Consider the following 25,700-nt stretch of genomic DNA (forward strand, 5'->3'; position numbering starts at 1 on the left):
AACAACAGATCCTGAAGAAATCCAAAACACCATCAGATCCTTCTACAAAAGGCTATACTCAACAAAACTTGAAAACCTGGACAAAATGGACAAATTTCCTGACAGATACCAGGTACCAAAGTTAAATCAGGATCAAGTTAACAAGCTAATCAGTCCCAAATTCCCTAAAGAAATAGAAGCAGTCATTAATAGTCTCCCAGCCAAAAAAAGCCCAGGACCAGATGGGTTTAGTGCAGAGTTCTACCAAACCTTCAAAGAAGATCTAATTCCAGTTCTGCACAAACTATCCCACAAAATAGAAGTAGAAGGAACTCTACCCAACTCATTCTATGAAACCACAATTACTCTGATATCTAAACCACAGAAAGATCCAACAAGGATAGAGAACTTCAGACCAATTTCCCTTATGAATATTGATGCAAACATACTCAATAAAATTCTCGCTAACCGAATCCAAGAACACATTAAAGCAATCATCCATCCTGACCAAGTAGGTTTTATTCCAGGGATGCAGGGATGTTTTAATATATGGAAATCCATCAACGTAATCAATTATATAAACAAACTCAAAGACAAAAACCACATGGTCATCTCGTTAGATGCAGAAAAAGCATTCCACAAGATCCAACACCCATTCATGATAAAAGTCTTGGAAAGATCAGGAATTCAAGGCCCATATCTAAACATGATAAAAGCAATCTACAACAAACCAGTAGCCAACATCAAAATAAATGGTGAGAAGCTTGAAGCAATCCCAATAAAATCAGGGACTAGACAAGGCTGTCCACTCTCCCCATACCTATTCAACATTGTACTTGAAGTCCTAGCCAGAGCAATTCGACAACAAAAGGAGATCAAGGGGATACAAATTGGAAAAGATGAAATCAAAATATCACTTTTTGCAGATGATATGATAGTATATATAAGTGACCCTAAAAATTCCACCAGAGAATTCCTAAACCTGAGAAAGAGCTTCTGTGAAGTAGCTGGATATAAAATTAACTCAAACATGTCAATGGCCTTTCTCTACACAAAGAATAAACAGGCTGAAAAGAAATTAGGGAAACAACACCCTTCTTAGTAGTCACAAATAATATAAAATATCTTGGTGTGACTCTAACTAAGCAAGTGAAAGATCTGTATAATAAAAACTTCAAGTCTCTGAAGAAAGAAATTAAAGAAGATCTCAGGAGATGGAAAGATCTCCCATGCTCATGGATTGGCAGGATCAACATTGTAAAAATGGCTATCTTGCCAAAAGCAATCTACCTATTCAATGCAATCCCCATCAAAATTCCAACTCAATTCTTCAACGAATTAGAAAGTGCAATCTGCAAATTCATCTGGAATAACAAAAAACCTAGGATAGCAAAATCTGTTAGCAGCTTTCCTCAGCATGTATCCCATGGCTCTGGCATCTTTAACATCTTTGAGTCTCCAAGGCAATTTCAATGTTACAGCTTCTTGTTTCAGTGTCTGGGATTCCACTTGATCTTTTGGACTCCTCCTAAGGGCTGGCATCACTTTTCCAGCTCTGTCCTCTGTAGCACTCTAAGCTCAGGTTGATCCACTCCACTAAGGCTGCTGTTCTAGGTGATCATCCCATGGTACTGACATCTCCAATACACTGGGGTGTTCCACTCTAACTAGGCTTCACCAATAGCCTCTCATAGGCTCTCTTCAGGTTGCCAAGCCTCAAATCCTTTGCATGACCCCTTCAGTCCTGGGCCATCAACTGCAGCTGAGGCTTCACCTTCTCCAATGGCCTTCCCTGGCCTCTCACAGTGCTAAGCATCAGCTTCTCTCCATGATCCCTTCATTCCTTCACAAGCAATACCACCTGAGTGACTCTTACACATTACCAAGTCCAGCCGCAGCATGAGGTACAACTTTGGGTATCTCTGGAACACAGCTTCTTTGTGCTCTCAGAAAACAATTTCCAGATTTCAATTTCATCAATTTCAGTGATGCTGGTCTCTTCTTAATCATTGCTAATGTCTTAGCTCCAGCTAACCAGCATCAATTGTCCCAGTAGTTCCTTCCATTCTTAACTCTAGAGGCAGAGCCACATGTTCTGCCACAAGCTGCCAAGTTCTGCTGCTTACAGGATCTAGAACATGATCCCCTTGTACTATTAAATTAACTCTGGCTTTATGTTTTCTAAATCCTTCACTGCCTAAGCTTGGCTATCCTGGTTCTTGCTCTGTAGATTGACCTTGAATGCAGAGATCAGCATACTTGCCTCATGGGATTAAAGGTGTGTACCACCATGCCTGGATCTAATTAAGCTGGGTAGAATCTTGCCCCAAGGTCCCACTCCCTTAATCTGTTATCTCCTAGAACACAAGATTTTGCTCCATTTCACTTCCTGGTACTCCTTTAATACTCGAACCATATATTTTATATTTTTCCTTTCTAAGCTTGCTATGCTTGTTCAAACTTCTCTTCATAAGACTTAACCGGAGAACAAAGTCTCTGCTGGGCTTTTTTGAAACTTCTTTTGTCAATGCAATTAATCCAAGTCTCTTCACCTTAGCCTCAGGCAAACTTTTCAGACAAGGGCAAAAAGTAGCCACATTCTTCACCAAAATACCACAAAAACAGTCTTTATGCCACATTTTGAAATTCTTCTCCTCTGAAATCACTTGGGCCAGGTCAACACAGTTCAAATCACTCCCAGCAACAAAGTCTTCCATATTCCTACTAGGATGATCCATTAAGCCCCATTTAAAACATTCCACTGCTTTCCAAATCCAAAGTCCCAAAATCCACATTCTTTCAAATAAAAGCATGGTCAGTCCTATCACAGCAATACCCCACTCCTGGTACCAACTTCTGTATTAGTCAGGGTTTTACTGCTGTGAACAGACACCATGACCAAGGCAAGTCTTATAAAAAACAACATTTAATTGGGGCTGGCTTACAGGTTCAGAGGTTCAGTCCATTATTATCAAGGTAAGAGCATGGCAGTATCCAGGCAGACATGGCGCAGGAGGAGCTGAGAGTTCTATGTCTTCATCCAAAGGCTGCTAGTGGAAGACTGACTTCCAGGCAACTAGGGTGAGGATCTTATACCCACACCCACAGTGACACACCCATTCCAACCAGGTCACACCTATTCCAACAAGGCCACACCTTCAGATGGTGCCACTCCCTGGTCCAAGGATATACAAACCATCACACTTAGGATACCCAAGATATAAGATACAGTTTGCTAAACACATGAAACTCAAGAAGAATGAAGACTGAAGTGTGGACACTATGCCCCTCCTAGAATTGGGAACAGAACACCCATGGAAGGAGTTACAGAGACAAAGTTTGGAGCTGTGACGAAAGAATGGACCATCTAGAGACTGCCGTATCCAGGGATCCACCCCATAATCAGCTTCCAAACGCTGACACCATTGCATACACTAGCAAGATTTTGCTGAAAGGACCCAGATATAGCTGTCTTTTGTGAGACGATGCCGGGGCCTGGCAAACACAGAAGTGGAGGCTCACAGTCAGCTAGTGGATGGATCACAGGGCCCCCAATGGAGGAGCTGGAGGAAGTACCATAGGAGCTGAAGAAATCCGCAACCCTATGGGTGGAACAACATTATGAACTAACCAGTACCCAGGAGCTCTTGACTCTAGCTACATATGTATCAAAAGATGGCCTAGTTGGCCATCACTGGAAAGAGAGACCCATTGGACATGCAAACTTTATATGCCCCAGTACAGGGGAACGCCAGGGCCAAAAAAAAAAAAAAAAAAAAAAAAAAAAACTGGGAATGGGTGGGTAGGGAAGTGGGGGGAAGGGTATTTTGGGATAGCATTGGAAATGTAATTGAGGAAAAGATGTAATAAAAAATAAAATTAAAAAAAAAGAGTTACTTCAAGACATTTTATACTATTTATGGCTCTTGTGAAGGTAGTTGGTTCCCTAATTTCTTTATCATTTTTTTAAAAGAAAGGCTACTGATTTGTTTAATTTTATACCCAGACACTTTGCTGAGGTTGTTTATCATATTTTTGCTAAGTTAAGATTTGAAATCACAACAAACCCAAACTTATGGGACACAATGAAAGCAGTACTAAGAGGAAAACTCCTCCCCAAAAGAAACTGGGCTCTGGCTGGCATCAATCCAGTTGAGGGATAGTAGCTGCATGATTCTGAAGAGCTGTTCATGCTACTCAGTCATTCTTGCTCTGCCTTTGGACCCCTACGGTGTGGCTGAGAGAATGGCATTCCCTGTGGATTTGCTGGATAAATATACACAGGAGGAACTGGAAAATTCTGCTGAGGATTACCATTCCAACTTAAGGTCTGGCAACCTTGAAAATCCAGAGTGCTGTTCTAGTCTCCATATTATGATTCCAGTTAGCTTGACAAATGTGAGCTTTGTAGCTCTCTGTGGTGGTAATCAGACTCAGAAATTTCTTGATCTCTTTGCACCTGAGGATTCCCTTACAACTCTGGCACTTTACGTGGTTGGTCAATGGTAGGGCACTGATGATATTATGAAAACATCTGAATATTCTAGAGCGAGGCTGAAGCAGGAGAGCACTCTTGGAGAAAGTGGTTCTGTATGTTCTCAATCAAATTATTTATAGAAAACAGGAAATGGAGAGAAATGAAATCCCACTCCTTTGTCATAGCAGTGCCAACTATGCTAACATTCTATGGAAGAAAGGAGAGGTCGTTGGGTTTTATTCAGGTAAGCCTACAAGAAGCTTATGTGCCTCATTTCTTACTCAGAATTACCAACTTCCAGTTCTTAATACAATGCTTATAAGGAAGATATATAGAGGAAAGGATTTGGGGCTTCAAATGCTGGAAGATTTTGTTGATGCCTTTACAGAAGATGCACTCACCTTATGGTATCTACTGTCTTCTCTCATGCATATACCTTCCAAACAATACTTTGAAACATATCCAGAAGATCATGAACTTCTATGGGAAGTTGAAGATGTGGGTCACTGTCATCAGCAAATACTAGTCACCCCAGAATTACAGAGAGAGGCTTTTAAAGTTTCAGACATTTCTCAATATGAAGTCAGAAGACCTGTTTCTGGAGAACATAGTCTTGCCGCTGTATGAGGATATGAACCTGGAATGAAAGACACTCAATCTAGTGAACTGCAGATCCATTCCCTAAAACATGCCTTTGCTAGCACTTCTGAAGGTCCAGAAAAAGACTCCTGTTTCCACGCATACTCAGAGCAGCCATCTAAAGTGATTAAAGATTAGAAAGCATTTTCAGGATTCTGAATTTAATAGTTCCCAAGCTGAAGATGACAATTTTTCCCAGACTTCACCTGTGACTACAGTAAGCAAGTGAGAAACACATGCTTTTCATTCACAATGTTTCATGTATTGTTGTTTCTATACTGTGGGTATCTAGTCCTGAAGTAAGAGCTGCTGTATGTGGTACAGCAGGTGTCCTAGTAAGGGTTTGTGTCTAGCTTCTGCTACAAGATGACCTGTCAGGCTTCCCAGGACTGTCACCATCTCAACAGGGTTATTTAGAGCCTTAATAAGAAGTTGAAATAAACTCACCCATGGCATCTTCCATTGTGCAAATACAGAGTAGTCTAGTCACTGTGTTATCTGAAAGATTCATTATCATCACCTTTGAGTCTGGTAGAATAAGTTTTACTAATGCTGAAGCTTAACATCTGTTTTTCTAAAAAAAAAAAAAATCCTAATACTTTATAATTAATCCACTTTACCTAGGATACTGGATATAATTTTTAAGTTAGTAATAACCATAAATAATACAATCAGTTATTCCAGAGAGTTGGCTACTAACAGAATCAACAGAACTCTTCATAAACATGTCACCTTCAGATCAGACTCATTCCTGCAATCCCAGACATGGGAGGCTGAGATTGCTGAGACTCTGAGGCTAGTTTGTCCTATGTGGCAAAACCCTTTTGAAAAAGGGGAAATAACAAAGTGTCTTTGAATTTACTTTTCAGTTTTTGAAGGAGGATTTTATATGGTTGGAAAGTTGTTAAATGACCATTTCCTTCTGCCTCTACCTCCTGAGGTACGGGATTACAGGCTTTCACCATAATACCTAGCTTATACAATACAAGGGGGTGGAGCCCAGGACTTTATGTGTACTTTACAAGTTCTCTACTGAGACATCTCCGCAGCCCTTTATTGGCATCTGATAGAAACCAAGATTATATATTTTATAATAAAATTAGACCTTTTTTCCTACTAACCATTCAATTCAATTACTTATTGATTTATGGCTTTGTCATTTTAGATGTCAAATTATTTACTCAAAAAAATTCTGTTATTTATTTAAAGAATTTTAGATGGAGACAATTAGATGGTACATTGCAATAAAATATCTATATTAAAGATAAATATAAGTAAAATGTGTGAAGTGAATAAAATGTTTAAAAAACTATTTTTAAAAAAGAAACTGGAGAGAGCATGCACTAACAGCTTAACAAAATATTGGGAAGCTCTAGAACAAAAAGAAGCAAATACACCCAAGAGGAAATAATCAAACTCAGAGCTGAAATCAACCAAGTAGAAAAAAAAAAAAAAAAAGAACTATACAAAGAATCAACAAAATCAGGTTCTTTGAGAAAACCAACAAGACAGATAAAGCCTTAGCCAGACTACCCAGATGGCACAAAGACAGTATCCAAAATAAAAAAAAAAAAAAATCAGAAATGAACAGGGAGATATATTGCTGTTCCACCTATAGGGTTGCAGACCCCTTCAGTTCCTTGGGTGCTTTCTCTAGCTTCTCCATTGGGGGCCCTGTGTTCCATCTTATAGATGACTGTGAACATCCACTTCTGTATTTGCCAGGCACTGGGATAGCCTCATATGAGACAGCTATACCAGGGTCCCTTCATCAAAATCTTGCTGGCATATGCAATAGTGTCTGGGTTTGGTGGCTGATTATGGGATGGATCCTTGGTAGGGGAGCTGGGCGTAGGGAGGGTATAGGGAACTTTTGAGATAGCATTTGAAATTTGAAATGTATATAAAGAAAATATATAATTAAAAAAAGAAAGAAAAGGGAGATATAACAACAGAAACTGAGGAAATTTTTAAAAAATCATCAGATCCTACTACAAAAGCCTATACTCAACAAAAATGGAAAACCTAGATGAAATGGACAATTTTCTAGACAGATACCAAATAATAAAGTAATATCAAGATCAGATAAATCACCTAGACAGTCCCATAATATCCCATAGAAGCAGTCATTAAAAGTCTCCCAACCAAAGAAAGCTCAGGACCAGATAATTTAGTGCAGAGTTCTATCAGACCTTCAAAGAAGACCGAATACCAATAGTCTTCAAACTATTTAACAAAATAGAAACAGAAGGAATACTTCCCAATTCATTCCATGAAGCCACAGTTATGCTGCATAGTTTCCCTTGGAGATGGAAAGGTTTCTGTCTCATCAGGAATTTGTCACAATTTCCTTTCATAGAGGACTTCATAAGAGATTTTTTCTACTTCTATCATGTTTAATGTTGCTAATAGGTTTTAAAAACTGAAAAAAAATGTTTATGCTAAAAAAATTTACAAGACGTGTTCTGTTCTACCTTCCATAGATGAAGAACGTAGATGAAGGCGTCTTAGCCTTTATTGGCTCTGTATGTTTCTGTTTGGCCTGATGCTGTGAGCATTATGATATCAATTTGTTATGGCTCAGAATGCCTTGCACATGGAATGGCTTTCCTTGCTAAAGAGATCTGCACCCTGTAGGTGCAACAACATTATGAAGTAACCAGTATTCCGGAGCTCTTGACTCTAGCTGCATATGTATCAAAAGATGGCCTAGTCGGCCATCACTGGACAGAGAGGCCCATTGGACACGCAAACTTTATATGCCCCAGTACAGGGGAACACCAGGGCCAAAAATGGGAATGGGTGGGTAGGGAAGTGGGGGGGGGAGGGTATGGGGGACTTTTGAGTTAGCATTGGAAATGTAATTGAGGAAAATATGTAATAAAAAATATTTTAAAAATCCTAAAAAAAAAAAAAAAAAAAAAGAGTATCTAGCAGGTCCTATAAAGGCTCTACTCCCCAGGGTAGGGGAATGCCAGGGCCAGGAAGCAGGTATAGATGGAGTAGGGGATGGGGCTTTTCAGAGTGGAAACAAGGAAAGTGGACACCATTTGAAATGTAAATAAACTAAATATCTAATAAAAAGAATAAATGTAATGCTCCCTTAAAAAGAGTATCTAATAATAATATAAAAAGATTTGAAGATTACTCTTAGAATAGAAAAAGAGAATGTGAGAATTGAAGAGAAGCACCAAGACCAAGACAGACATCAGAGAGAAATGTCTACAGCCTCTGGATATAAGGATCTTTGCTGATCACTTCTTATTTTGCTGAATTTAAAGCATCAACATAACCAGTTCTTTGTCTCTCAGAACAAAATACATTTGCTTAGTTTGGACTGGATTTAATTTTATTGATTTTTTCATCACCATTGAATTCTGTACTTTGCAGTAGAATAATCAACTGTTAGTTTGCTATTGGTTTTGGAGGAGAAAATAGATTTATACATTTCCCTCATAGTTTATTATACTTCAATATAAACAGTATGTGTATATGTGTGTATGTATTAAGTTACTGTATCTGTTTTTGTATACATATACCTATATGACATATACAAATTTATATATACATTATATATAAATGTGAACAGGTATTCATGCATAAATATGTGTATACATGTATAAATCTTAAAATGTATATACAAGTAATAAAAATAAAAATAGCAAGCATGAACAAGAACAAGTTCCCACAGGCGGACAGGCATAAGGCTTCTCTGAACCTGATGCTTTATGTGCTCACAAAGCCACAGGAGGGCAGAGCATGTGTAGCTTAGCTTCAAAGACATTATTTATTCACAGCTGTTGAACAGTAGCAATAGCTTTGTTTTAAATGTACCTCATCTGCATTTGGGAATTGAAAAATGATTTTCAAGTTCTCTGAAAAAAATTACCCAACATTTCCTGTTTTTTGAGGTTAGAAAAGAGATTCACCAAAAACCACATTTTTAATCCCACTCCCTCTTTCTGATTGAGTGAAGGATGCAACTATGTTATTTCTTTTGTTGCTATCAAAATGTAAATGTTCTTGCATATTATGTGCTAAAAATAACAAAGTCCTGTATCTTAAATATTTCATTTATAACTTTACAATTATGAAATATTTAGTGATGTTGTAAGATTATCTCACAGACTCGCTGACACTTGTATAATTTAGGCTGAGGACATATTCTGCTCCAAGAGGTCTTGATCTTTGCATACCAGTCAGTTCACTGAATGATATTAGTTTGGGGATACTGGACTAATGTGTCTGCCAGAATATTCACTGAGTGAGGAATAAATATCAAGTGACATGTACCAACATGCCTATTTCAAGAATCCATTACATCTTTCCTCTCAGCTTTCGTCTACAATTCCAAAGGGTCCAACCCAGAGGCACATGCACTTTTTTTTTCATGAATTAAGTATTAGAATTTAAGAAATAAGGTTTCAGATAAGGAACTTTCCATTAATTGAAGAAGTCAATGACAATACAGGTATTTGATTTTTAATTCTTAACACTTAGATCTTGGGAAACAGATTCTCAAGTATCTCTAAAATATGGTTATTAAGTAAAATAAACACGTATTTAGTTATTTTGTAGTTTAAGTTATTTAAGAATAGATTTGCTCATTTTGTACAAAATAGAGTCTAGTATGATTAGTAAATGAAAAATGTAGTAGTGATTCAATTAATTCAGATATTAGGACCAGAGTATCCAAAGGATTTAGTGTATAAAATTTAGGAGTTACTGGGAAGATTCCACCTGAAACAGAAAAAACAAACAAATGATAACTTTTATCTTAATTTTGTTGATTTTGGAAACATGACCAATTACTGATAAACCCATGCATGGATACTAAGAAGATGGACTGATAAATTATAGAGAAGCAGGGCTTGTACGGAAATGTCTATTAAATACTGACAACTTTTGGAGTTACAGAGACAAAGTTTGGAGCTGAGACAAAAGGATGGACCATCTAGAGACTGCCATATCCGGGGATCCATCCCATAATCAGCTTCCAAACGTTGATACCATTGCATACACTAACAAGATTTTGCTGAAAGGACCCAGATATAGCTGTCTCTTGTGATACTATGCCTGGGCCTAGCAAACACAGAAGTGGATGCTCAGAGTCAGTTATTGGATGGATCACAGGGCCCCCAATGGAGAAGCTAGAGAAAGTAACCAAGGAACTGAAGGGGTCTGCAACCCTATAGGTGGAACAACCATATGAACTAACCAGTACCCCCCAGAGCTCATGTCTCTAGCTGCATATGTATCAGAAGATGACCTAGTCAGCCATCAGTGGAAAGAGAGGCCCATTGTTCTTGCAAACTTTATATGCCTTAGTACAGGGGAATGCTAGGGCCAAGAAGTGGGAGTGGGTGGGTGTGGGTGTGGGTGGGGGACTTTTGGGATAGCATTGGAAATGTAAATGAAATAAATACCTAATTAAAAAAAAAAAACTACCCAGTTCACCTAATATAAGAACCTTAGTTCATGACCTTATCCATTGGAAATCAAGGTGAAGCTACATCCTATTGAGCAGGGTAAACAACCATTCTTTGTAAATATGACACAGGCTTAATCAGTCAATGTTCAGGTGTTTAAAAGTGCAGTTTAACCTAAATCTTTACCAATAATCCTTTGCTCTCAGATGATGGAACTTACTCTGCATATCATTCAGAGAATTAGAGCTCTTATGCTTGTATAAATCACATGGGTGGTACACTATCTTGAGACTTTCTAGTTTCCATTCCCTCACAGAGGCATAAGAAATGGGCCTTTGCAAACCAATGAGCATCTTTCTTCCCTGCATCGTTCTTTAGCGCCTTCTCTTCCCAGCTCTCTTTCCATTTGTCTCTATAAATATAATCCAGTGATACTTCATGTATCGTTACTCCTTTTGAGTCTTCAAAAGCCATTCAGGGTCATTTTTATGTGAGTCATTATTTTCTGCATATTTAATGTTACCATTTTAACAGTGTAAATATAGCAGGCACCTCTAGGAATTGGGGAGTTTGTAAATGCCATGATATAGCTAAGGTTCAGAGCACAAAAAACTATAGAGGCATGTAAAGCACCTAGAATTCAGTGTCTAGATCATTTCAGCAAGGTTTTTGATCTTTGTGTATCTGTGTGTCTTGTACATGTGTATTCATGTGTGTGAGTATATATGCATATGGAAGCTCAAGGTCCATGTCTAGAATCATCCCTCCTTGATCACTACTACATACATATTATTATAATCAAGAATGGACTCAGTGAAACACAGAACTTGCAGATTTTATTTGTCTAGCAAGTCAGCTTGCTCTAGAGATCCCCGGTCCTGTCACCTGAGGCTGGAATCACAGTCAGGCTACCATGCCCATCCTGGATCTACATTACACTTGGAGATCTAAACACAGATCCTCAAGCTTTCATAGCAAGAGGCATCTCCCCAGCCCACTAATCAGTTTGAAGAGTGTTTCAATACACATTAGATTTAATCATCTCTGCTGGAATATTATAGAGTACTTACATTGAGCGTACGGCAGAAAAGTACTATGCATTAGAAGAACAATATAAAGGATGATGCCAGATGCCATGAAGAACACTGTTGGAATATACTTTCCTTTCTTTCCATCAACGCAGAGGACTGTGAGCTGCTCTTTCTAAAAGCTTTTCAAAGTTTTGATTCAGAACTTCCTTCTAGTATAAAGGTTCTCTTTTTTAGGTACAGAATCTTGCCCCACAGTGAGAAAATTTGTTCAGATACATTGTACCTTCATTAGAAGAGAGGTTTGCTGGTTAGTTTTACCAACTTGACATAAGTTAGAACCATTTTAGAAGGAACCATAATTGAAAAAAAATGTACTAACCAGACTGGCCCATAGGCAACCTTTGGTGTATTGTTTTGAGTGATGATAGATGTGGGAGGTTCTAGCTCTCTGTGGGGAGTTCCACTCCTGGTCTTGTGGTCCTACGTGCAATAAGAAAGCAGGCTGAGCAAGCTATGAGGAACAATGAAGTAAGCAATACTCTTCCATAGCCTCTGATTCAGTTCCTGCTTCTTGGTTGTCTTGGTTATTTTTCTATTACTGTGACAAAACACCTTATCAAAATAAACTTATATTAGAAAACATTTGATTGGGCTAATGGTTTCAAAGTGTTAGAGTCCATGCTGGGGGGTGGGGGAGGCATGTCTGCAGGGAAAGTGTTTGTGTGTGTGTGTGTGTGTGTGTGTGTGTGTGTGTGTGTGTGGTACATGTGTGTGGTACATGTTTGTGTGAGATATCAACATTGAAAATAGCATGAGTCTTTTAAAACTGTAAAATGGCCAACAATGGCACACCTCATTGAAAAGGCTGTACCTTCTAATACTTCTGAAACAACTCCATTAGTTGGGGGAAAAGTATTTAAACATGTGAGCCTATAGCAGTTATAGCCTTTCTCATTCAATCTACTATGAAGTTTCTGTCCTGTCTTCTATGGATGATGTACTACTATAAACTATAAAAATATATAAACCTCTTCCCAAAATTGCTTCTGGCCATACTGTTTTACCACATCCATAAACTTCTATGAAAACAGTCATATGACTTAAGCTCAAATACTCTCAGGACTTAAAAATCTAAAAGGTGCAAAGCAAATATCTATGTGTGTGTGATGGTTATCATTGATCATCAATTGGCTAGACTCTAGAATTCTTCTAGAGCCAAATTTTCAGTAATGTCTATGAGGGAATTTCTAGAAAAGGCCAAATGAGTTGAGAAGATACACCCTAAATGTGTCCTCAGTTTCATGGGTTGGTGTTGTATTAGTTATTATTTAATAAATCCTGGTGTGTGTTCCTTCCCACCTCAATGATTGATGTTCCTGAATGAAAGACACACACACACACACACACGAGTTTTCATAGTTATTGTTACTTAAGCAGCACAACAGCTGGGCAGCTGGCTAGCCTCCATGTAGCTAGAATCTTTTCCTGCTGATAACTTCCACTTGTACTTTACTAATTTCTGTGTTCCATCTTGGCTGCTCTTACTCACTTGTTTCAGCTACATTTTCTTGACCCACAGTCTGGGGCAACCTCCTGGTTTCTCTACCCCACAGAAACTTCTGTGTCTCCTTTTCTCCATACTCTTCTCTCCCCCTCCCCCCATAACAAGGTTCCTCTGTACACCCCTGGCTGTGCTGGAACTCACTCTGTAGACCAGGCTGGCCTCCAATTCAGAAGTCTGCCTGCCTCTGCCTCCCAGCTGCTGGGATTAAAGGCATGTGCCACCACTGCCCGGCTCTCCATACTCTCCTAAAGCATGTCTTCTCTCCTTCTTGTTCCTCCTGGTCCCACATCTGCGAAATCCTAAAATACTGCCTCTGTCTGTACTTCTCAGCTATTCAATGTTGGCATCATTATTTACCAATCAGAACCAACTAGGAGCAGGTTCCCAGAAGCTAAGCTCAAACCCTCTCATACAGTTTTGGGGGAAACATAATTAGCATTCATAATATAAGCAGCTACAGGCTGGAATCTCAAATTGAATGAACAAGAGGGAGGTGAAGTGAGTTCCTTTATGCTTTTCCAAATGCAGATGCAATGTGGCCAGATGACTTACTCTTTTGACAACAGGATATATTAATCCCCAGTCTGTGAGTCAAAATACATGTTTCCTTCATTAAGTTTATTTCATCAGGCATCTCATTACAATAGGTAAGTAAAAGTAGTTCCCAGTTATGCCAATGAGTTGAAGATCAAGACTCTTGGTGGAACAGCAAATACTGAGAGAGTGCAGCCTGTCTTTGTGGGTCTTTAGGTAAGGGTGACCATGTGGGTGCTCACAAATAAGTGTCAACACCCAGATTTTTCTTCATGGAGGTCTTGATCAACCTCTCTGGTGTTTCTTTTCCTTATTTTCTTTTCTTCTCTGGTTCTGATTATCTTCTATTACTTCTATAAACTATCAGAACAGTCACAACAACACATGTAAAATGCTCATATTCATAACTAGAAGCATTTATTTTTAATCTGGACATACCTATTTATTATTGATATAACCAAATATTCAACATTAACATGATGGATATAAATTTGTCTCTTTCATTCTTACATTTTGAAATAATTTTTACAGTACTTGAAAAGCAGATGTTTTGGTATTATAAAAATTGCATGGGATGGAACAATGGCTTAGCAGAAAATAATTTACTGCTCTTGCATAAGAACTGAATTTATATACTAGAACCCATACTAGTCAATTCACAACTCTCTGTAAGGACAGTTCTAGAGGAAATGAGGTTCCTTGGCTCCTGAAATTCTGACATGTACTCATCCATCGCACATAAACTCATGTAGATACACATACATACACACAAGAAATAAATAAATAAATAAAAATATTTAAAACAATTACATAGTAAATTGTTTGTACATACATGTCTTCAGATTAAAGATTAATTACTGAATTAGTATCTTCCAAAAATCTTTAACATGTAAAACTTAATCTTCTAGTTTGTGAGTGGTTTTTGCATCAATACATTCACGTATTAAGTACCTGTGACCCTTCAGAACAATATCCATAGCTTTAATATGTCAATCACTATAGGTTTTTGTACTTTTCCTTTCAACTAAAGTTAGGCAAACATTCACAATATCCTGATGATTTTTAAAGAGCTTGTTGTGAATAAGAATATTTGGTATCAGTGACACTCAATTCATTTTCACCCTAGAGCAGTTTTTTTCCAAAATAATTATCAAACTTTACAACCAAGTGTTACATCCTGAATTTATACTATAACCCCAAGATAAACATAAATCTCAATTTCATTCTTCATAATGATTTAAGAATATATATATATCCATACATATATATGTGTGTGTGTGTGTGTGTGTGTGTGTGTGTGTAATTTGTTTTAGTCAGGTTTTACTGCTGTGAACAGACACCATTACTGAGGTTACTCTTATAGAGGATATTTAATTAAGGCTGGCTTAGAGGTTCAGATGTTCAGTCCATTATCGTCAAGGTTGAAGCAAGGCAGCATCAAGGCAGGCACTGAGCTGGAGAAGCTGAGAGATTTACATCTTCACTCAAAGGAAGTCAGGAGCAAAATAACTTCTACATGGCTAGAAAGAGGGTCTCAAAGCTCACACCCACAGTGACAAAGTTCCTCTAACATGGCCACACCTCCTAATAGTGCCACTTCCTTTTTTTAGGCACATTCAAACCACCACAGCATGTTATCTAAACAAAAAGTTAAATTCACATATGAAGTTATTCATTTTGTGCTTGGCTTTAACATACTTTGATTGCCATACTATCTAACACAATGACTAACCCATGTTAATCATTTAATATGGGGTGATGAGGAGAATGAACAAATTCAATTTATTGGCTCAATTAGTTACTTTATTTAAAAAGACATATCTAAACTGTAAAGTATGTTTTAGCATCAAATTCCTTAAACAGCTTTCTCATTATAGTTGAATGTATTTGAACATAAATGTTTGTATATTTTAGTTTTATTAGCTAGAGTATTACCGTCTATCAAAAGTGATGAAAGTACCTGGAAAAAAAACCCCAGAAAATCAAAAATTATGAATATTTGGAATATAAGATAAAAGGAAATATCCCCTTTTAATTATTATAAACCCATAGAATATTAAAATGATACTGTCCTTGGAATATGTATTAGCTCCTTGTCTCCTTGCTATTACAAAACAGTTTATAAAAAGCAAACTTGAAGGAAGACAGGGCTATTTTGGTTCATATATTTAGTGTACAGTCCATCACAGTGGGGAATTCATGGCTGCAGGTGAAGATCACATTTTCTCTATAATCAGAAAGCAGAAAACCATAAATACTATTCTCAGCATATTTTCCTTTTTTAAAATTCAGCCGGTGGCTCCTGTGAATGAAATGCTCTTGGCCACAGATAAGGTCCTTTTTCATCCCTCAATTTATTGAGTCCAGGCAATTCCTCATATGCATGATTATTATGCAATCTAGTCTAGAAACTACGTCATAGATTTTGCAGAGGCTTCTTACCTAGGGGGTTCTAAATCCTGTTACGTTTGCAATCAACAGAACCCATTACAGTGGGTGACAGATAATATCTATGAGATGGAAAATGGAAGTAAATAAGAAAGAAATGCAGTGGTTTAAATAATAACTTTCAGGTTATCTACCCAATGGAAAGTAAGATGGGAAAAATTGTTGCTGTAAAAATGAGAGTAAAAACACTTGAGAGAGGAGAGTGCTCAACAGCACCAGTTTCCTCTCCAACTATGGAGTTCCAAGAATTATGAAAACCTTTGTCTATCTTCTATATCCTCATTTGAATTCATAGAAGATTCCTTTTGCATAGACACATTTTTATCCCTTTGTTGACAACCAGCAAGCTCTGTGATGGAGGGGAATCTTCTTTAAAAGATTTTAGAGCACATTTAAAGACCTACTTTGAGCCAGAAAGCCCCTTGAAACAGGACTTAGTCTGCTTTATTGAAAAACCTTAGTTATCACTGCACATACCACAATTGTTTTACTAGCATAATACACACAGGAAAGTTTTAATATATTTCCTAGCCTACACTTAGCAAGATGATCCATTCTTATATACTTTGTTGTTTTTCTTATGTGAGACTATGTATGACAAAATACCATGCAATGGAAGAACTTAAAAATAATAATTTCTCTGAATTCTAAAGCTTAGGTGATACAAAGCTTCTGTCCCAGCACAGAAGGTTTCCAGTTGTTATTCATTTACATTGTACCAATGACTACCTTCCTCCTGGCTCCCTAGCATTGTGCAAAGAAGATGGAACATTTGAAGTGTATGGGTATTCATTCCTCCATGGGAGCTCCACTCCTGTAATTCATCTGAAAGCCATTACTTTGTCATATCATCATATCACAGGAGTTAGGGCATTCTATCCACTATGATGCTATAGTAAGTTTCTTGTGTGAAGCAAATCCCTACTCTATAAACAGACTTTAAGAATAAACAGAAATAATAAAGATTTTTGTGCACACTACTATGTAAGTGTCTTGATTTTTCAGGCAATCCTCTAAATTTAGTATTACTAAGCTATAAGTATCATTGTACTCTGCTACATTATTATGATAGAATAGAAAATGAATTTCTGTATCAACTAAACCATCGTCTTCCTCACAGGGAAGACAATCACTACAAAATATATCAATAACCTATCAAAAATCATCCTAAGATTTATTATATTGAAATAAGAGATATTTACTTTGTTCATAATTTTCTGGTACAGCTATGGAGAATGGACCCAGCTGTGTGGTGCTTACAAGCCAGGCTGGGCTGTGCATAGCTCATTGTGTGTATGCATCCAATATTCTTCCTGCCCAGTTGTCTAAAGCTAACTCCTCACAAGCCTCAGATGACCATGTCTTCTCCTGAGATGACCATTTCTTTTGTGACCCACTATTCTCATCTTAAGCAGACTAAACAATACTGATTGCATGTCAGCTTGGAAGAAAACAGCCTGCCAGAATGGTGAGACCTGGGCTTGCTGTATATAACACATTTGTCAAAGCAAAAATATTGAGAGTAGATCAGTCTCTTTCTCTCTCTCTCTCTCTCTCTCTCTCTCTCTCTCTCTCTCTCTCTCTCTCTCTCTCTCTCTCTCTCTCTTTCTCTCTCTCTCCACCTAAAGGTCTGCAGGGCTCCCAGGAGATCTGCTGCAGTCATGGGAACAGGTAGGATGGCTGCTCAAATAATTCCCCTTCCCCCAAGGTGACTGGCAGATGTGGAACTCCTCCCTCCATGTATGAATGCCATTTTTCGTCCAGTCACACCTTCTTGAGGACAGATCAGGATGTCTTCCCCTCTCTCTCATTACTGCATAGTCTTCAGGCCTCTCAAGAGATCTGCTGCAGCCAGGACAGCAGTCTACAGGGCACCCAGGATATCTGCTGTAGCCAGAGCAACAGTCTGCAAGTCAGAAGGTTCTGTATCCCCTGAGAAAATAGAAAAACAAAACATCCCATCCAATAAAAGCAATGTAGAATGGCTTTAATGTAGAATTCTGCAAGACTTACAAAGTAGAGAGAATAACAACACTCCTCAAAGTATTCCATACAATAGAAATAGAAGGAACACTACCTAATTCAGTCTATTTGCAGATACTCTGATGGCTAAACCATTCAAAGACACAAGAAAGAAAGAGAAATTCAGACCTATCTTGCTAATGAATATCAATGCAAAAATATTCAATAATGTCTTGGCAAACGGAATGCAAGAACACATCAAAACCATCAGTCACCATGATCAAGTAGATTTCATCCAAGGGATGCAGGAGTGGTTCAATATAAGAAAATCCATTAATGTAATCTACTATGTAAACTAATTCAGAAGATAAAATCACATGATCATTTCATTAGATGCTGAAAAAGCATTTGACAAAATACAAATTCACTTCATGTTAAAAGTATTGGAAAGACTAGGAACCCAGGGCTTTTACCTCAATATAAGAAAAGCAATATGCTGCAAAACATCAGCCAATATCAAATTAAATGGAGAGATAATTGAAGCAATCCCACTAAAATCAGGAACAAGTCAAGACTGTCAAATCTCTCCTTACCTATTAAATATAGTACTCAAAGTTCTAGCTAGAGCAATAAGACAAAAAAAGGAGATCAAGAGGATACAAACTGGAAAAGAAGGCAAGGTATCACTTTTTGCAAATGATATGATAATAAACAGAAGGGACCTCGAAAAATGTACCAGAGAACTTCTACAGCTGGTAAACAACTTCAGCAAAGTGGCTAGATATGAAATTAATTCAAATAAATCAGTAGTCTTCCTTTATACAAATGAAAAATGGGCTGAGAAAGAAATTAGGGAAACTAACCACAAATAGTATAAAATAACTTGGAGTAACTTATCAAACAAGTAAAAGATCTGCATGACAAGAAATTGATATCCCTGAAAAAAGAATTCAAAGAGATCAGATGATGGAAAGAACCCCCATGCGCATGGATGGGCAGGATTAATATAATAAAACTCGCCATCCTACCAAAAGCAATTTATAGGTACAACATAATCCCCATCAAGATTCCAACATATTTCTTCAGAAACACGGAAAGAACAATTTACAATTTCATATGGTAAACCAAAAAATTCGAGGTTATTGAAATTCTGAACAGTAAGAGAACTCCGTGGGAATTACTACTCCTGACCTCAAACTATCACAGAGCAATAGTGATGAACAGAACTATGCAGCAGTGCGGGGTACGGGTAGGGAACCACTAGAAAGTCCCAGATTGCAGAGATGTAAGAGTCTCCTAGGACCTGGTGGGTATTATAGTAGCTGAAATATAAAACAGAAGTGAGATAGAACCTGAAGACACCACCCCCAGTAAATATACATGGTGTCCAGTTGAGGAAAAGGGCCACTCACCTATCTCTAAATTTTTAACCCAGCATTGTTCCTGTCTAAAGGAAACACAGGGATAAAATTTGGAACAGAGCCTGAAGGAAAAGCTGACCAGAGACTGCCCCACGTGGGAATCCATCCCATCAGCCAATGCCAAACCCGAACACTATTGCTGATGTCAAAAACTGCTTGCAGACAGAAGCCCAGTAGGACTTTCCTCTGAAAGGCTCTGTTAGCACCTGACTAAGACAGATGTAGACACACACAGCTAACCATTGGACTGAGCCCAGGGACCCCAATCAAAGGGTTACAGAAGGTCTGAAGGAGCTGAAGGGAATTGCAAGCCCATAGGAAGAACAACATCAACCCCTTTGAGTTCCAAAAGGACAAATCTACCAACTAAATAGCATACACGGGTGGATCTATGGCTCCTGCTACATATGGACCTGAGGATTGCTTTATCTGGCATCAGTGGGAGGGAAGGCACTTGGCCCTGTTAATCTTTCTTGCCCCAGCATAGGGGAATACTAGAAGGGTGAGACAGGAATGGGTAGGTGGTTGGGGAGCACTCTCTTAGAGGAAAAGGGGGAATGGGATGGGAGGTTTGTAGAGGGTAAATTTGGAAGAGGGACAACATTTGAAATGTAAATAAATTATTCAATAAAATAATGAAAGATAAAAGAGGCACATATTGAGATTAGACCAGATTCCAGTGTTCAAAATGGTGAAGTGGATGTTACCTCTTATCTGATTAGTTAGAAATCATTTTTTAAAGCTCTCTACATATAGAAAGGAGAATTAATTATATATTTTTGTTTCAGTGTGCTCTGCTCTGTTCTTGATGCTGGGGATTGACTATATGGAAAAGGATACCTTCAGCAACCACTGAGTTCATAGCCCAGACTCTAGCTTTCTCTTCCCACAAATTTTTGGATATATAATGAAACTATGGCTTGACATTATTAATAATTGCCTTAATTACCCTGATAACTTTAGAGAACATCATATTCAGCTTATCTTAAATAATATTTTTGTAGTATGGCCACATATTTTGTGAATTCTCATAGACAGAGTATCTGTGTTCAGTGATCTTTTCTAATGTCAATATTAATACAGTAATTTGCTATTCATGGTGGGGTGCAGTTAGTGCAGCCCATGAAAGAATTAGAAACCCTCATACACAATTGAACTGGACTTTCTTTCTGGCTTTAGTGTGCATACCTAATCAGTTCTGAAAGACATGACTTATTATTTAGTATGATTTAATTTAAAAGTTCCTATTATACTGAGTGTAGTACAATGGATGTTAATTCAAGTTGATAGTGGGTGCATCCAATGCCCATTTATTTATACAAGAAACATTTAAAAAGAAGTCATTTTTATCTTTCCATTACTAATTCCCTAATTCCCACAAGTGGACATGGTTCATAAAGATTTTCAAAGCATTTGTCTCAGATTCATTTTTCCTACTCATTTCTTTGGCCTAAGTTGAGTGGTAAATATTTATCAGTTGAGTAGGGACACTGCCAGAAGTTATTAATTAGTTGTCTGATTTGGTACAACTCTCTCCTGCTTATCCTGATGTGTCATTGAAACAGACCCATTAAAATGAGTGATGTGTGTTATAATTTCATTAGTGCCATCAATAATGCATTACATTTTACTTTTATAAGTTTCTTTCCATGCATAAAAGGGAGCTTAAGCATATTTGTATGAATTACATTTATAAGTTCCAAATAGTTACATATGATGGAAGATAAGCATGAGGATAGAATTAATATTATGTTAAAAACAACAAATACTAAAACATTTTCAGTTACATAATATTTTAATTATGTCTGACACCTGTAAATGCCATACTGTGATACAGGTTTTATTTATGCAAATATGAAAGTGATTTATTGAGTTAGAGCAATGTTCACCATCATTTGTTCTACAGAAAATTATTTCTGTATGGGACTGAAGAAAATCTGTCTATGGGCAGTGTAGACTAAAGAATATAAATCCTTTTGATTGTAACCTAGAGTCTGTATTCATGGAAACTTTCTGCAATACAGTTTTCCTTTCTTTTCTACTCTCATTTTCCTGCTCTACATGTGAATTTTGCAAGCGATTAGTTGATTTTCAGATTTTTGTTAATACGAAAGGTATCAGTCTGTAATTGGAAAGGAAAGAAATTTGAGGTCTTGGATACACTATAAGCTTTGCAAACTATATTTGACTGAATTTCCATTTCTGTGAAATTGCATACTAAAACAAGTAGCTCTTGGTTTAAAAGCTTCCATTAGGACCATTGAAATAATTGAACCATTTTAAAGGTGTGAAGCATTTCCATATGAAAGTGGTACAATAGTAGTTTTGCTCATCTCTGGCCTCTATATAAGGTTAATGGTTGAATATGTAAGAAAATTTTTAGAATTAAGAAATGCCTAAAAATAAAGTAATGGATCTAAAGCTAGCTTGGATTTCAGTTTAGCCTTAATCAAATATTCCAAGGAAAATGATAATATGCTAGCTTTTCAGAGAAGAATGCAAATACAGAAATTTGTAATGTAAGCAGGAAGTTAAATAGCTTTTATACACAAAAAGAAATTGGAAAATATAAGCTACTTCTGAAAGTCACTAAGCAAAATTATACTTGGAATGAAAATGTAGGAGTGTTTGGTTATCCTCAGTTTGTTTTCCAAGTAATATAATAAACAAGGTGAAGATGTATTCCGTTATTATAGTAGAGATAAACTTCACTAGCTTATATCAGCACCTACTCATGTTGAAAGTTTTTCTTCAAATTAAGATAAAAGAGCACTTGTCACTTACACTCATCTAGAATCTCAGTTCCCTGAGTTCTATTCTGATTTGTATCCAATTTGTATAGAAATGGATATGAGCATTTATCTTACATAATATCTTGCTACATGTTTCCTACTTGAATTGCATAGCATATGGAAAATGTGTCTTGCTCCTTTTTGAATCATAAGTGAAAGTGAAGATTTCTGTTGACATGGCATGCTTACAGTCATTTTAAAGGCAGGCTGTGCATTCTCAATATTTAGGAAAAGCAACTGCTGGCACATTGATCCCATTGTGATGGCCTTGGAGATATTCATGTGTTGTTTTCAATGTTCAAATCTAATAAAAACACTTGTATTTATGATACATTGGATAAGAAAGTTCTTTGTGAAGTATATGTTTATTGTTCCATATAATGTTATGTTACAACATCTTGCTTACGTTTAACCATGTGATTTCTATGAGTGGAAATATTTAATAATAGCATCTGAAAATTTTCTCCTATGCTGGAAACTAGTTTGAATGAAGTAAATTATAATTAAACATGAAATTAACGGAGCATAATGAGAAGATTAAAAATTATAAATATTGTAAAATTTGGTTTTTTTTATTCTATTCAATTTGTTTTTAATGAAAGTAACATAAGTTTCATTCAAAGGAGTAAGATTCATATGAATAAAACAAATCCATTAATTTAATCTTTAAAATGACTTAATTATTAATCAGTTTGTCTTATAATATGAGCATAAAATGCATGTTTGTCTGCTTGATTACTGATTTCATTAAGGTTGCTGATTATACTAGTGATAGGATCACACTCCATTATGAAAGTCCAACACCATTGCCTATAATATGATGTCAACTTTTGTGTGGGTTCCATTATATAGGAGATAATGCATGGGATTTTCCTAAGAAGCTTTATCTCTGCTAATTATCACCTAACTGGATCTTTGTTTATAGATTATTTACTTCCTTTTTTTAACCCTTCAGAGATCTCACTTTTATTTAACAAAATTATAGTTTAGGGAAACTCACTTGATCTGCTTCAATAATTCTTATGTTTTTATTTTAATTTCAAAATCTTTAAAGCCATCAGATAAAAACTCTCTCTATATATATTTACTGGCCATTTTTGTCTCTCTCTTCTCTCTTCCAATACCAGAAACTGCTGTCCATTTTTCATCCTCCTTCTCTCTCCCTCCCACATCCCTTCCTCACTCTATCTCTTGTAATTATTTTCTTTCCCCTTCTAAGAAGGATTGAAGCATCCACACTTTGGTCTTCCTTCCTCATAAGCTTCATTTGATTTGTAAGTTGTATCATAGGTATTCTGAACTTTTGGGCTAATATTCACTTGTCAGTGAGTACACACCATGTGTGTTCTTTTGTGTCTGGGTTACCACACTCAGTATGATGTTTTCTAGTTTCATCCATTTGCCTACAAATTTCATGAAGTCATTGCTTTTAATAGCTGAGTAATACTTCATTGTGTAAATGTACCACATTTTCTGTTTGCAACAGTGGGGGGTGGGGAGCTGGGGATAGCCACTAGAAAATCCCAGTTGCCAGGGAAGCAAGAGGTTTCCAGGACCCAACAGAGGTAACACTATTTAAAAAATACAACAAAGGGGAGAAAAAACTGTAGAGATCATATCTAGTAGATTGTCACAGCCCCCAATTGATGGATGGGGCCACCCATCCATCTCAAATATTTTAATCCAGAATTGTATCTATCTCAAGGAAGAGTAGAGACCAAAAAATGGAGCAGAGACTGAGGGGAATACCATCCAGAGATCACCCAACCTAGGGATCCATCCTACCTGTAGGCACCATACCCTGACACTATTGCTGATGCCAAGAAGTGCTTGCTGACAGGAGCCTGGTATAGCTGTCTCTTGAGATGCTCTGCCAGTCCCTGACAAATACAGATACAGATACTCACAGCCAACTATAGGAGTGAACCCTGGGACATGAATGGAAGAGTTAGGGGAAGGACTGTAGGATCTGAAGGGAATTGTAATCCTATAGTAAGAATAACAATATCAATTAACCAGATGCTTCCAGGTACCAAACCACCAACCAAAGAGTATACATAGGTGTGTATATAGCTCCCACTATATATGTAGCAGAGGATTGCCTATCTGGCATCAAATGGGTGGGGATTCCATCATTCCTGTAGAGGATTCATACATCAGTGTAAGAGGTCTCTAGAATGATGAGGCTGGGATAGGAGATGGTTAGGGGTGCACCCTCATAGAGGCAAGGAGAGGGGTGATGGGTTGGGGAGACTTTGGAGGGGAAACCAGGAAAGGGGTCAGCATTTGAAATATATAAAAATAAAGTAACTAGTTTTTTAAAAAAGAAAAAAAAAACCTATACATATAGAAATTGGGTAAGGGCTCAGTAGTCATCATTTTGCAAAGTAGCCATCTAAGTCCATGTTAGGAAGTAGTTTGTTACTTCCTAATATAAAAATTTAAAATTGAATCCAAGTACACTATCATGTAGAATATTTTTCTTGCACTATTTGATGTAACTGGTACTAAGTCTGATTCACAAGGGGCATACTATCCAAGGGTATTGAACTTAGAACTGCTTACCAATTAATCCATCTTCCTTTACTTTTTTGAATGTTGAGGATTTGTGTTAAATAGTGATCCATTTTATAAAGATGTTTCATTATAGTAGCCTGTGGATTTAACTGCATTCATCCTCCCATCTTCTCTTTTCTCATTAACCCTACTCATTCTCTAAGGCAGTTTTCAGTGTCTACTATCAGGTCATATACTAAAATATCACACAATGTGGTTAATGAATGGGCTAATCAAAGAGACAATTCTCAAATAATGAAGTACAAATGAACAAATATTTAAAATACTTTATCAGCCTGGAATGCTGCAAATCCAGCTCACCAAGCAAGAATGGCATGTCGGAAGTGGCAAATGCTTCTGTTTGTATTACAGATTTAAGACATTACTGAATAGAACCACAAATATATGGAAACAACTTCAAAATTTATCTATGGGGTTACATTAAATAAAAAGGCTCTGCATGACAAAATAAATTCAAATGATTATATCATGGGAGAGAACATTACGTTTCAGTTAACAGACATATATAAACAAGTAAAAATGTTATAGAAATACATCAACAAATAAGTCAATGATCTGCAAAAGAAGTTGTCAAAAGAAGAAATATAGAAGATAGATAGATAGATAGATAGATAGATAGATAGATAGATAGATAGATAGATAGATAGATAGATATAGGCAGGGTTTCTCTGTGTAGCCCTGGCTGTCCTGGAACTCACTCTGTAGAGCAGGCTGGCCTCAAACTCAGAAATCTGCCTGCCTCTGCCTCCTAAGTGCTGGAATTAAAGGCGTGCACCACCATGCCCAGCACAAATAAAAATTTTTAAAGTGTTAAAAACATGTTTCTTCATCATCTAAATACAAGTTA

General features: G+C 37.1%; 1 protein-coding gene and 1 pseudogene across 4 annotated transcripts in view; both read left to right on the forward strand.

Moving 5' to 3' along the window:
- Naaladl2 (N-acetylated alpha-linked acidic dipeptidase like 2) overlaps positions 1 to 25,700 on the forward strand; it is a 1,298,244-nt gene that overhangs the window by 1,265,887 nt on the left and 6,657 nt on the right. The window lies entirely within an intron of this gene.
- LOC110290959 (soluble lamin-associated protein of 75 kDa pseudogene) lies at positions 4,022 to 7,641 on the forward strand (annotated as a pseudogene).

Source organism: Mus caroli, unplaced genomic scaffold (genome assembly GCF_978045245.1).
Source record: "Mus caroli unplaced genomic scaffold, Mus_caroli_1 scaffold_3, whole genome shotgun sequence".
NCBI classification, from domain to species: Eukaryota; Metazoa; Chordata; class Mammalia; order Rodentia; family Muridae; genus Mus; species Mus caroli.